Source organism: Triticum aestivum, chromosome 3B (genome assembly GCF_018294505.1).
Source record: "Triticum aestivum cultivar Chinese Spring chromosome 3B, IWGSC CS RefSeq v2.1, whole genome shotgun sequence".
NCBI lineage: Eukaryota > Viridiplantae > Streptophyta > Magnoliopsida > Poales > Poaceae > Triticum > Triticum aestivum.
In genome coordinates this window covers 638,594,519-638,606,042 of record NC_057801.1, presented here as the reverse complement: position 1 = coordinate 638,606,042, position 11,524 = coordinate 638,594,519, and the positions used below count along the sequence as shown (strand labels likewise).

The following is an 11,524-nucleotide window of genomic DNA, read 5'->3' as shown; positions in this document are numbered from 1 at the left end:
TAAAGCCTAAGCCTCAGAGGAAGTGGGAAACAAATACAACACTCTCGTTGGGTTCGGGAGTGGGGATGACCTGCCCTGGAGCAGGAAGCCTGTGCTTGACATCGGCGGTCACATATCTGGCCTCCCTGAGCTTCGCAATGTCCTCCTCTGTGACAGAGGAGGCCATCCACCGGCCTTGAAGGTTGGATCCGGACATGATTGAAGATCTAAAGTGCTTAAGCTTGAGCTTCGGGTGTTGGAACTCGAGATGCGGAAAGGCGCGAGCATGGGGAGAAAGGGATAGGCCTCGACCCGTCTATAAAGAGGGTGAATATCAAGCGTCCTCGGCGTAACCGTTTGGGGCTTGCCTAAAAACAAGGAGTCATGCCAACAGGCGTGGTTGGATTACCCGCACCCGTATTGATGAGAATCCCGCGATAAGGGGGACACGATCTCTGCTTCGACAAGACGTGCCAATAAAACCGCCTTGCAGTGCGTGTCATGACAGGCTGAGAAAAACGGTTTGTATTAAACCGGGCCGCGGCGTGAGGACACGTTGTGAAAATTGTCAGCAGATTAGATTTGTAAAGTATTGTGCTCTCTACGGTGGTATGTGGAAATTATTTTGCAGAGCCAGACACGATCCTTGTGTTCAAAATCTTCTACAGAGTATTCGGAGATGGAACCCGCCTTGCAATGCCGAAGACAATCTGCGCGCCGGACTCGTCGTCATTGAAGCGTGGTTCAGGGGCTACTGAGGGAGTCCTGGATTAGGGGGTATCCGGACAGCCGGACTATATACTTTGGCAGGACTGTTGGACTATGAAGACACAAGATTGAAGACTTCGTCCCATGTTCGATTGGACTCTCCTTTGCGTGGAAGGCAAGCTTGGCGATTCGGATGTTAGATCTCCTTCTTTGTAACCGACTCTGTGTAACCCTAGCCTCCTCCGGTGTCTATATAAACCGGAGGGTTTAGTGCGCAGGACAAGAACAATCATAGTCATAGGCTAGCTTCTAGGGTTTAGCCTCTACAATCTCATGGTAGATCAACTCTTGTAATACTCATAGCATCAAGATCAATCAAGCAGGAAGTAGGGTATTACCTCCATCGAGAGGGCCCGAACCTGGGTAAAACATCGTGTCCCCTGCCTCCTGTTACCATTAGTCTTAGACGCACAGTTCGGGACCCCCTACCCAAGATCCGCCGGTTTTGACACCGACAAGGAGGGAGGCCACGGGAGGTGCCCTTCCCTTGCCCCAATCCGAATTGGACAAGGGGAGGGGGCGCGGCCCCCATCTTTCCTTCTTCCTCTCTCCCTTCCCCTTTCCCCTCTCCGTTGATTGGAAGGAGGGGGGAGAATCCTACTTGGACTAGGAGTCCAAGTAGGACTCTCCCCCTTGGCGCGCCTCCTTGGCTGCCGGACTCCTCCTCCCCCTCCTTTATATACGTGGCCAGGGGGCACCCCAGAGGCACACCCAGATTTCTCTTAGCCGTGTGTTGTGCCCCCTTCCGCTGTTTACTCCTCCGGTCATTGCGTCGTAGTGCTTAGGTGAAGCCCTGCACGGATCATATCATCAACACCGTTGCCACGCCGGCGTGCTGACGGAACTCTCCCTCGACCCTCTACTGGATCAAGAGTTTGAGGGACGTCATCGTGCTGAACGTGTGCCGAACACGGAGGTGCCGTACGTTCGGTACTTGGATCGGTTGGATCGTGAAGACGTTCGACTACATCAACCGCGTTAACGAACGCTTCCGCTTTCGGTCTACGAGGGTACGTGGACACAATCTCCCCCTTTCATTGCTATGAATCTCCTAGATAGATCTTGTGTGATTGTAGGAATTTTTTTTGAAATTGCATGCTACGTTCCCCAACAGCATCCCCTTGGTGGTCGCGTGGGGGGGGAGGGGGCGTTCGGGGCGCTCCTATGGTGGCCGGTGGTCGATTTGTTTCTGATCTGATAGCCGGTGCCTCGGGCGGCGCCGGGATCTCGGGGCGGCGGCCTCGATCGGTGGCATGTGGTAGCCTGCCTGTTGTGTATGCAGTTTCCACCTAATCGATCAATACATTTTCAATGATAGGTGGAAACGTACTCCTATCATTGACAAATCCAATGATAGGAGTACATTTCCACCTAATCGGTGGCATGTGGTAGCCTGCCTAATCGGTGACAAATCCAATGATAGGAGTACTGTAGTTTTCTTTACGGGGAGATCAGTGTAGTTTTTGATACAGTGCACCAATTATCATGATCTTTCTATAATAAGAGTTCACCACATTAGTAGTAAAATTATGGGTTTTGGTGCGGAAATGTTGTGTTTCTCTACGGTCTAGTTTGGAGAAGAATTGTGTTTAGGAATGTTGCGTTTTCTTGTTGTGTGGACATGGTGCGTTTTCCTCAAGTACTACGCACTTCCACGTCTGTTTTGCTGTGAGCACGTATTTCCATCACAATACTCCTATTCCCCGAGACGGCACTGAAGCCACTAATTCACCACAATAAATGCCGAGTTGGAATTCCCTCACCTATTTCCCGCACAAAGATAAACGCAGCCTTCCACCTCCGCGCTGTACTCAACCAGGTGACTTTCCCGGAGCCCCCACACCGTCGACACAGAGTTTGGTTTTATTCGCACGGTGCGCCGCGACGGTACGTGGCCAGGAGGCATGCATCAACCACTAACGCACAGTATGCTACGCCATGCACGCAGCATCATTTCGCGCACGAACTTTGCTTTTGCTACTACTCCTACCTAGGAGTAGGAGTAGGCCCGTTGATCATTGCGTGCACTGTACCGCGCGGCGCGTCCGGCCAAACTGTGCTACGCGCCACATGGCCCACAATGTTTTACTACCCATATAAGCTAGCACGATGCCACGGAATCACGGATCTCAAAGCATGCAGCGCCCCTACTGACCGCCTCTTTTTTTTTTGGGTGCGGAAGTGCCCCTACTCTACCGACCTGATTGAAAAGATGCTTGGCCCTCGCACATGGTTCCGATTCAATCTAAGCGCGCGCGACAAACAAACTCGCACGGCGCTCGACGCGCCCGTGATGTTTTTTATGCTAACTACCAACCGCCTCGCGATCTAGAATCTTTAGATATTTTTCCTCAAAGATCATACAATACGATGTCTCCTGCGCACATCAAGAGCGAAGTAAAATATTTCCCTAAAACAGAAATGGTCAAGTAAAATATTCGTTCGTCACATCATAACATGTCTGGGTGGTGTAGTTGGTTATCACGCTAGTCTCACACACTAGTGGTCCCCAGTTCGAACCCGGGCTCAGACAAGCGTCACTTTTTTTCTCCGCTTTTGTTTTAGATGCGAAAGTACTTTTCTACGCTGGTATGGACAGTAAATTAAAAAGTGGAATAAAATTCAAAAGATTCTTTTTATGTCATACTTTAAGAAATGCCTGTTGTGTATGCAAAAATTCATCACGAAATCACATTTACGAAAATCATGGCAAAAAACAAAATCAGGGCTTCAAAATGCGTTTGAAAGAAACATTTTCAGAGCAACGATTTTATTTCTTACCACGCCTTCCACCAAATATCATTTCGTGATGAGATTTTGCATGGGCAACAAACATTTCTTAGAGTGCCACAACAAAATTCAGAATTGTATGAAATGTTTTTTATTTTATTTATTTTACTGTTCACATCAGGACATTTGAGCCCTAGTGTAAAAACTCCACTTCTGCGAATATCAGATTCTTTTCCTTTTGCAAATTGCAGATTGTTGGATCGCAAAAAGAACAAAAATCGCAGGGCGCGCAAGGTCGGTGTCGGGGACATGGCTCAGTAAATGTTGCCATTTTAAAGGCCGTCGGAAAATTTCCCGTTCAAAATCCGGTTCAAGAGAAATCTGTCTCTCGCAAAGCTTTGAAAGCTATCAATATCCGGTTTAAAAATCCGGCTCAAGAAGAATTTATATCTCGCAAAGCTCGAGCTGTGAGGAAAAATTAAAGGGACCAAAGAGAGTCTGTTGCAAAGCACAACTCAAACATAGGTACCCTGCTTCAAAGACCATTGGGGGTTGATCGTATTCGAATCTAGTTTAACTCCTTTGGCATAGCTTCCTGATCGTATTCGAATCATAGTTGTTCAAACAACTTGATCATTTGGGGGCTGGGTCGTATTCGAATCATAGCTTAACCCCTTTTGGTACGACCCTGATCGTATTTGAATCAGAATCGTTAAATATTCTCAAGGTCACTTGGGGGCTTCCTGTTCAAACATAGGTCGTATTCAAACCAAAGAGAACATAGCTGTCGGTACCCACTTGATCGACGCAATGCTAAAACCCACTTGGGGGCTTCTTGATCATATTTGAATCATAGCTTAACCCCTCTTGGGTCCGACCCGGATCGTATTCGAATCAGAGTCGTTAAATATTCTCAAGGTCATTTGGGGGCTTCTGTTCAAACATAGGTCGTATTCGAACCAAAGAGAACATAGCTGTCGGTACCCTCTTGATCGGCGCAATGCCAAAGCCACTGGGGGCTACATGGTCGTATTCGAACCCTAGCTTTACCCCTTTGGAATGGTTTACTGATCGTTTTTGAATCAGAAGCCTTAATTTGTATTTCTATTCTTTTTTGCTTAAGTCTTTTTTGAAAGCACTCTTTGAATTTGTCTTGAGACCTTTTCTATGTTCATGTTCTGAGGCACATATATGTGGTTTCTATTTAACCCGGCTTGACTTTGAACGATAAGTCGCCAGCATATGACAAACATCAAACAGTTGGAAGTATTGGCTTCTACAATCCGGGTTATCACCCTTACTGCACAGGTCACATAAACTGGCAGGACAATTCAATATCACAAGTATGATATTGTTTATACATGATTATGTTTAAACCGGCCCTGGCTATGGACTTTAAGTCGCCGGTATATTTTGGATTGCGCCATTGGAATCATGCGCTTATTAATCATTGGATTATTGCCCTTATCGAATACGGCGATGTAAGCCGGCAGTATGAGCCAATTCTACAAGTATGTTTTCCTGATTATATAAATATGCGAGGTTGGATGGCCCGCACTAGCTTTTGACGTTAAGTCGCGGTATGTTTAGGCTTGAATGACCTTAATCCTAGTGTTTTCCATAATTTTATAAAGACTATATTATGTTTGGGTTGTTACCCGCCCTAGCTTTGACGTTAAGTCGCCAGGGCATATGTTGTTTAAACTCTGTGTAGGATTTACAGAAATATGACTTATATAAATGATTAAGTTCAAGCTCATTATCAAAACTGATGCTTCAAAATGATTATATGTTCTGGATTTTCTCAAAGGCTATAAACCGCCAGGTTATAAAAATTCCGGCTTACAATGAATGCTCATTAAGTCACCATCGGCCAAGAGCCACCGAGTATTTAAACTTCGGATCTACTTGGCAACCGGTAAGGTATTCGAATTTCTAATAGTCAAACTTGGCTGGATTTTCATGATGATATTGAATGATTGAGGCTTTCATACCAGATTATATTATCCAAATTTTGAATATCCAACATGACTAGATTTTTATTATGGTTATCAATAAACAGTATTATGATTGAGGTCTTCAAAGTCGCTTCAGCGCAATGGCTATTATTTCTTTACCAATGGATATGATTTATTCTGCAATGGAAGGAATAGTCCCGAGTCGCTGCAGGCTTATGGCCCGGCACTTGGGGGCTACATTATTCAGATTAAGATCATATCAAATATGCAAGTCCCATGTTACTGCCAGCATGCACCATGCCACTTGGGGGCTAATGTAAAGTCATTTTTTGATCAACTTATTAAAGACCCGACTCATCCCATTGTAATGAGCCGGCCCTTGGGGCTATCAATTGCTCCTGTCAAAAATTTAAGGTACACAAGTATTAATCCATTATATTGAAATGTCTACTACTTAGTTGGTAGAGTACAAAGCTCTTAACCTTGTGGACGTGGATTCAAGCCCCATGGTGGAGATTATATTATATGATGTTATTATCAATAAATTACATACAAAGTCCCAGCTCAGTATTATCTTCTGACCTGGCCCTTGGGGGCTACACGTTGCTTTTCAAGTTTGCATGGTTATATCTACAAAGTCCCTGCTCATTATTGCATAATGACTCGGCCCTTGGGGGCTACACTGGTTGAAGTTTTCATGAGCATAAGGCAATTACAAGTCCCAGGTTGTTGCAAGCATGACAACCCGGCACTTGGGGGCTATAGGTGATATACATACAAGGGAGAAAAAAATCTTCAAAATTCTCAGTTTGGAGCAGACCAGATTAACTCGGTGTCTGCAACAATCATGACCCTGCGTCACCAATAATTATAACCCGGCGTCACCAATAACTATGACCCGGCATCAGCAACAATTATGACTCGGCATCATTTATTTATAAACTGGCAAATTTGGCAATCATAAATCGACAAGATATACATCTTTAAGCCGGCTGAATATCAGTTGAATATTTTAAGACCAATATTTTTGTCAAATCAGAGCATTGAAGGCCGACTCAAGTGGATTATTTCTTACAATATTTCTTTACAAGAGACCAATGTCAGCAAATTGATTCTGAAGCTGGCCTGTTGACCCGAATTTTTCAAAAGAAGTATCTGGATTTTTTGCATTGACAAAGTTGAAACATATCTGCTAAGGAGATTTGTTATGAACTCATGGGCGTGTATGAAGAAGGAAATGACAGGGACTTAAAGATGATCAGGTTCCGGCTTACAAGAATTTTTTAACCGGACCACAACCTATCAAAGTTGTTCTGATGTTTATTTTGCAGGATCAGTTTAACAGGATAAATCCAAACTAAACCGGGGGCTAATGTCGGGGATATACCCCGCGGTATGACCCGGCTGGAATTATGACCCGATCGGACTTGGCGACTCACCAGAGACCCGGCTGAAGCTTGGTGACTCACTGGCGATCCGTCCGGACATGGCGGTTTACATGTAACCCGCCTGGACATTGTGACTCACTGGAGGCTCGGCGGGCGGATTAGACGAACGACAAGGCCCAAGGCCCAGCAGGCCGGCTTATACTCTGGTGGGCCGGCTTAAGAGAAAAGCATAATGAATATTCCCTTACAAAGGAAGCAAGACTAAATCTCCACTTGTAATAGACTAGTCCTAATCCTAGTAGGACTCCACATGTAACCCGTCCCTCCAACTTATATAAGGAGGGGCAGAACACCCCAAGAGGAGAGAGGCAAGAAGAAACAATCTCTAGGGCTAGACAAAAAGATCCGTCTTACCGGCAACTCCCTCATGATCATAATGAGACCTAGCCACAAACCGCATGTAGGGTTATTATCGGATGATGTTTCCCAGGGCCCGAAGCTGTGTAAACCCTTGTCTCATGTTGCGTCTCTTGATTCCGTCCAACCCCTCTCAAGCTACCACATAGATGCGTTGGTCTCGCGACTAAGTCCTCATACTAAGGACATCTGCCGTGAAAATTTCACGACAGTCGGGATCTTGATACTACCTCTATTTAGGAACAAAATGTGTACTAGTACATTTTTCTTAAAGGCCATAGTTAAATAAAACTAGCCTTTATACTACAATTTTCTTTTAAGAATAAGAAATGACAGTCATCTCAATGGTGAAATCACAACCATTTTCATGTTGCATGTATCGGTGACCAATGTGAGCGAAGCTTATTGTTGCCTTCCGGTATATTTTATCAGAGCAACTGTTTGTTGGAAGAAGAAAACTATCCGAGCAACCATGTTGAAACCAAGAGATTGTAGAAACAACATATATGAAGTTTGCGAACTAACATGTGGTTGGATGGTTCGAGGGACAGTGGTATTTTCAGCCCATCAGGATTCAAGTTCTGGTGCTCGTACTATTCCTGAATTTATTTTATGATTTTTGATGATGCGCTTTCAGTGGGACTAGCCCCCTCCCGAATAAATCACTATCCTCGAGAGGGCCAGTAGATAATTCCAACTAGACAGAGAAAAATCTTACAAGTTCTCTTACGGAGCTGTATTTGATTGAGATGAAATTAGAGAACAAAAACACGCCACAACGTCTTCCCCTCCACAGCATGATGTTGCCATGCCGGGGCGAGCGCTGATGACCGACACCATCCTCCGAGTCACCCTTGCCACACCAAACTAAGCCCCGATGATCAACACCATCCTCCGCTCGCCATCACCACTCCGCGAAAGGACATCAACATGGAAAAAGTTGAGGTACCATTATTCCCATCATCTTCGCTACCAGGGCGGATCTGGGCCCAGGCCCAGGCTCAGAGCGTGGCTTTTTTTAGTTATTACCTAGCCATGTTTTCTAATTGGGCATGGGGCTTAGCCCAAAACACGGCCAGGGCCCAGGCTATCGATCTTCACACTCACGCAGGGCGCACGACGCAGACCAGCTTGCCCCCGACGCGCAGACCTAGCACGCCCCGACTCCCCGTCCCCTGCTCGCCTGCGCCCTCCGCCGCTCGTGACGGCCGTCGGTGACTCCGCCGCTCGGCCGCGCCCCTGCCCCTCATTTGGACAGACCGAGTCCGACAGCGCCCCTGCCCTCCGCCGCTCATCCGCCTGGCCTACTCCACTGCTCGCGTCGTCGCCCGTCCCGCCGTTTGGCCATCCCCTGCTCGCCTGCTGCCCTGCTCTACCGCTCGCGCAGCCCAGCTCATCGTCTCCCCGCTCTGCTGGCTCCTGCTCTCCGCCACGCGCTGGACTGGTCTCTGCATCCCAGGATTGGTAAGTGGCTGGGCACACCAAGACTATAACTTGCTGTTTTCTGAACATTTTTTATCTGCTAGACCGCCCGTAATGTTTGGATTTGCTACTACTGTACTACAGTACTGCTTATGGTTCACTGTTGCTGTCAAACATTCAATTTCACTTGAATTGTATTCGAATTTGAATGTTGTTGTTGCCACTGTTAATATCAATTTCATTTCGTTTTGTAGAAATAAAAGATGAAGAGATATTTTTCATCCGTGGCCGCAACAGAAGTGTCTACCTCCTTGTAGTACTAAGTTTTCAACTTTGTATAATGTTAGTTGTTTCACTTGATATTTATGTCTTCTCTTATGAAAGTTTACTTTTGATTTTCTCTAAGGTGTTGCCTCTTCTTCCACCGTTGATCAAGTTATAGAAGACACTGATGAAGCAAGCCATTGATTTGGTATTTTTTTTATCTATTTTGTTGTATCTCTAAGCGATGAGTTTAAATTCTAAATTTTTAGTGGAATTGAGCCATATTTAAGGTAGCTATAGCTTGATGGACGTTAAGTTTTTCTCTCGCGTCAATTTTTTTTTTGACCCGAGGCTTGCTTCAATCCTGGATCCGCCACACTGTTCGCTGCCCAAACTTCACCAGCAAGGAAGAACTTTTTTTTTAGCATCAGTACAGACACAAGCGCTCATATACACGCGCATACACTCATCCCTATGAACGCACACACGCACACCCTACCCCTATGAGCACCTCCGAGAGACTGAGCCGGCATATCATCTTGAGATTTACGAAGTCACCGTAGGCGCCTCGTCGTCGACGGGAACGTCTCCTCCCACTGAAAGCGCATCGCCGGAAATACTGAAATAAATCCAGAAATAATGCGAGCACCAGGATTTGAACCCTAGTGGGTTGGGGATACCACTGTCCACCTAACCAACTCAACCACAGGTTGATTCGCAACAACAAGAAAGAACTTGAAGACCGTACCATAAACCGGGACACTCAGGTTCGATGTTCCAAATCCTGTGGTCGGCCAAGGCCACGGAACCCTCGGCGGCACCGATCGACCGGACGAGGAGCTAGCCAACTCCTGGTTGCCTCCTCCCTAGAAGACCATAGGAAAACGATTGCTAAATGGCACTACTGCAGTATTACTGTTTCATAAAACTCTCCTCTGATGTAAGGGCAGCGTGTGTGTCCACTCGCCGTGGCGTAGGAGTCAAAGTTCGTTTCTTCGCAGTGCTCAAGCCAGTCGTATGTACACTGGCAGGCAGCATATTCTCTGGACTCCATTTCTATCCTCCAACACGTAGTACGTACTACTACATTGGCAGCGTGACTTCCATAGCCGGGAGTGCACATACGCGCCTCCTTCCCCGTCGCTGTCGCTGCCGCCACGTGTCCCGCCTGTCCATAGAGAGGGTCACATGTCGAAGCCAAGAATTATGAGAACGCAATGACGTCAAGAGGTTGAGTCCAAAGCAGCGACCAATGATTAAGACGAGCAGGACAGTGGGACGTGTCAGGGTGGCGATCAGGCCGTGCAAACAAAGCGGGACGTGTCGAGGCGAGATGCGTGAGGAGCCGAGGCCCAATCAAGCAGGCAACGATCGAGATTACGGAGGCGCGACGTGGCCAAAGGAGACATGCCAACACGTGACGTCCATCCAAAACTGGCCAATTGTTCCTCCTGTTTCTCTGAAGAAGGGGATGCAACAACCGTGCAATGATTCTCCAGAACAGCAGAGTTTTCTTTTCGATGCCCACCCCAACCCACCACAGAATGCATGAATGGTGCTTAATTTCGGCTGTTCTTTTTCTAAAAAGTGTGCAACCGCAAGGTCCATGAAAGGGTGTGATGATCCATCAACTTCACGTATGTGCATACAAAAGTGGCAAAGGACGTGCCCAACTTCGACGTGGCTTTCGAGTAGCCGCGGCGAAGCGAACCGCGTTCTGGAGGTGTGGTGGACTGGCCGACTGAGACAGATCAAACATTTGTTACTATCACCAGCATGCAACAAGATGCAAGATCGCCATCACCAGCGTACGTAAAGCCCTAATTAAACGTGGATTTTGCCTAAGGTGGGAGTAGAATTTGGGTGCGCATTATATTCTTATTACGTGTACGCATGCTAGGCATTTTCTAGACGAAACAAAAACATGGCAGCTTAAAACTCATGACCATGTGTCAATCAAAGTGTGGTCTGGTGCAAATGGATTGGATAGTTCTTGGTTGATCAACCATAATAATTCGAACACTTGGCGAATCTAGAATTGATATCGGATGGGATATGGCCTCAGGCAATTATATTTTTTAAATCAATTATTGGCATCATTGCAAATTTAAACCATATATGGCCTCAGACAATATCCAGTATAATTCTCACCCACATATTCAAATCCAAGTGTCACAGGGAGCTTTGCCAACGTACAACTCAACATCACTCGTGGCGGTGTCAACCCGATCTAGATATGTGAGACGTCACAACTTGGTGGATCTTTACGATGCAACCTTCCACCACGCTGCTCACTCGTACACGCACCATAATGATGTTTTATTTTAGTTTGTGTTTTCTAATAAGTCCATGGACCAGTTCGATGATTCATCAACTTCACATATGCATACAAAAGTGGCAAAGGATGTGCCCAACATTGACGTGGCTTTCGAGTAGCCGCGCCGGAGCGAATCGCGTCCCGGGAGTCTGGTAGAGAGGAATGGGACAAATCACAAGAACATTATCACTATCGCCAACATGCAACAAGATGAAAGATCACCGTCACCGTACAACCCTATTTTCTACCTGGGGGGGGGGGGGGGGGTAGAATTTGAGTGT

The 11,524-nt window shown here is 46.4% G+C and overlaps 1 non-coding gene across 1 annotated transcript; it reads left to right on the top strand.

Moving 5' to 3' along the window:
* The first annotated feature begins 3,206 nt into the window (after window positions 1-3,206).
* TRNAV-CAC (transfer RNA valine (anticodon CAC)) lies at window positions 3,207-3,280 on the top strand. The gene has a single exon. It is a non-coding gene; the product is annotated as a tRNA-Val (tRNA).
* The last annotated feature ends 8,244 nt before the right edge of the window (window positions 3,281-11,524 follow it).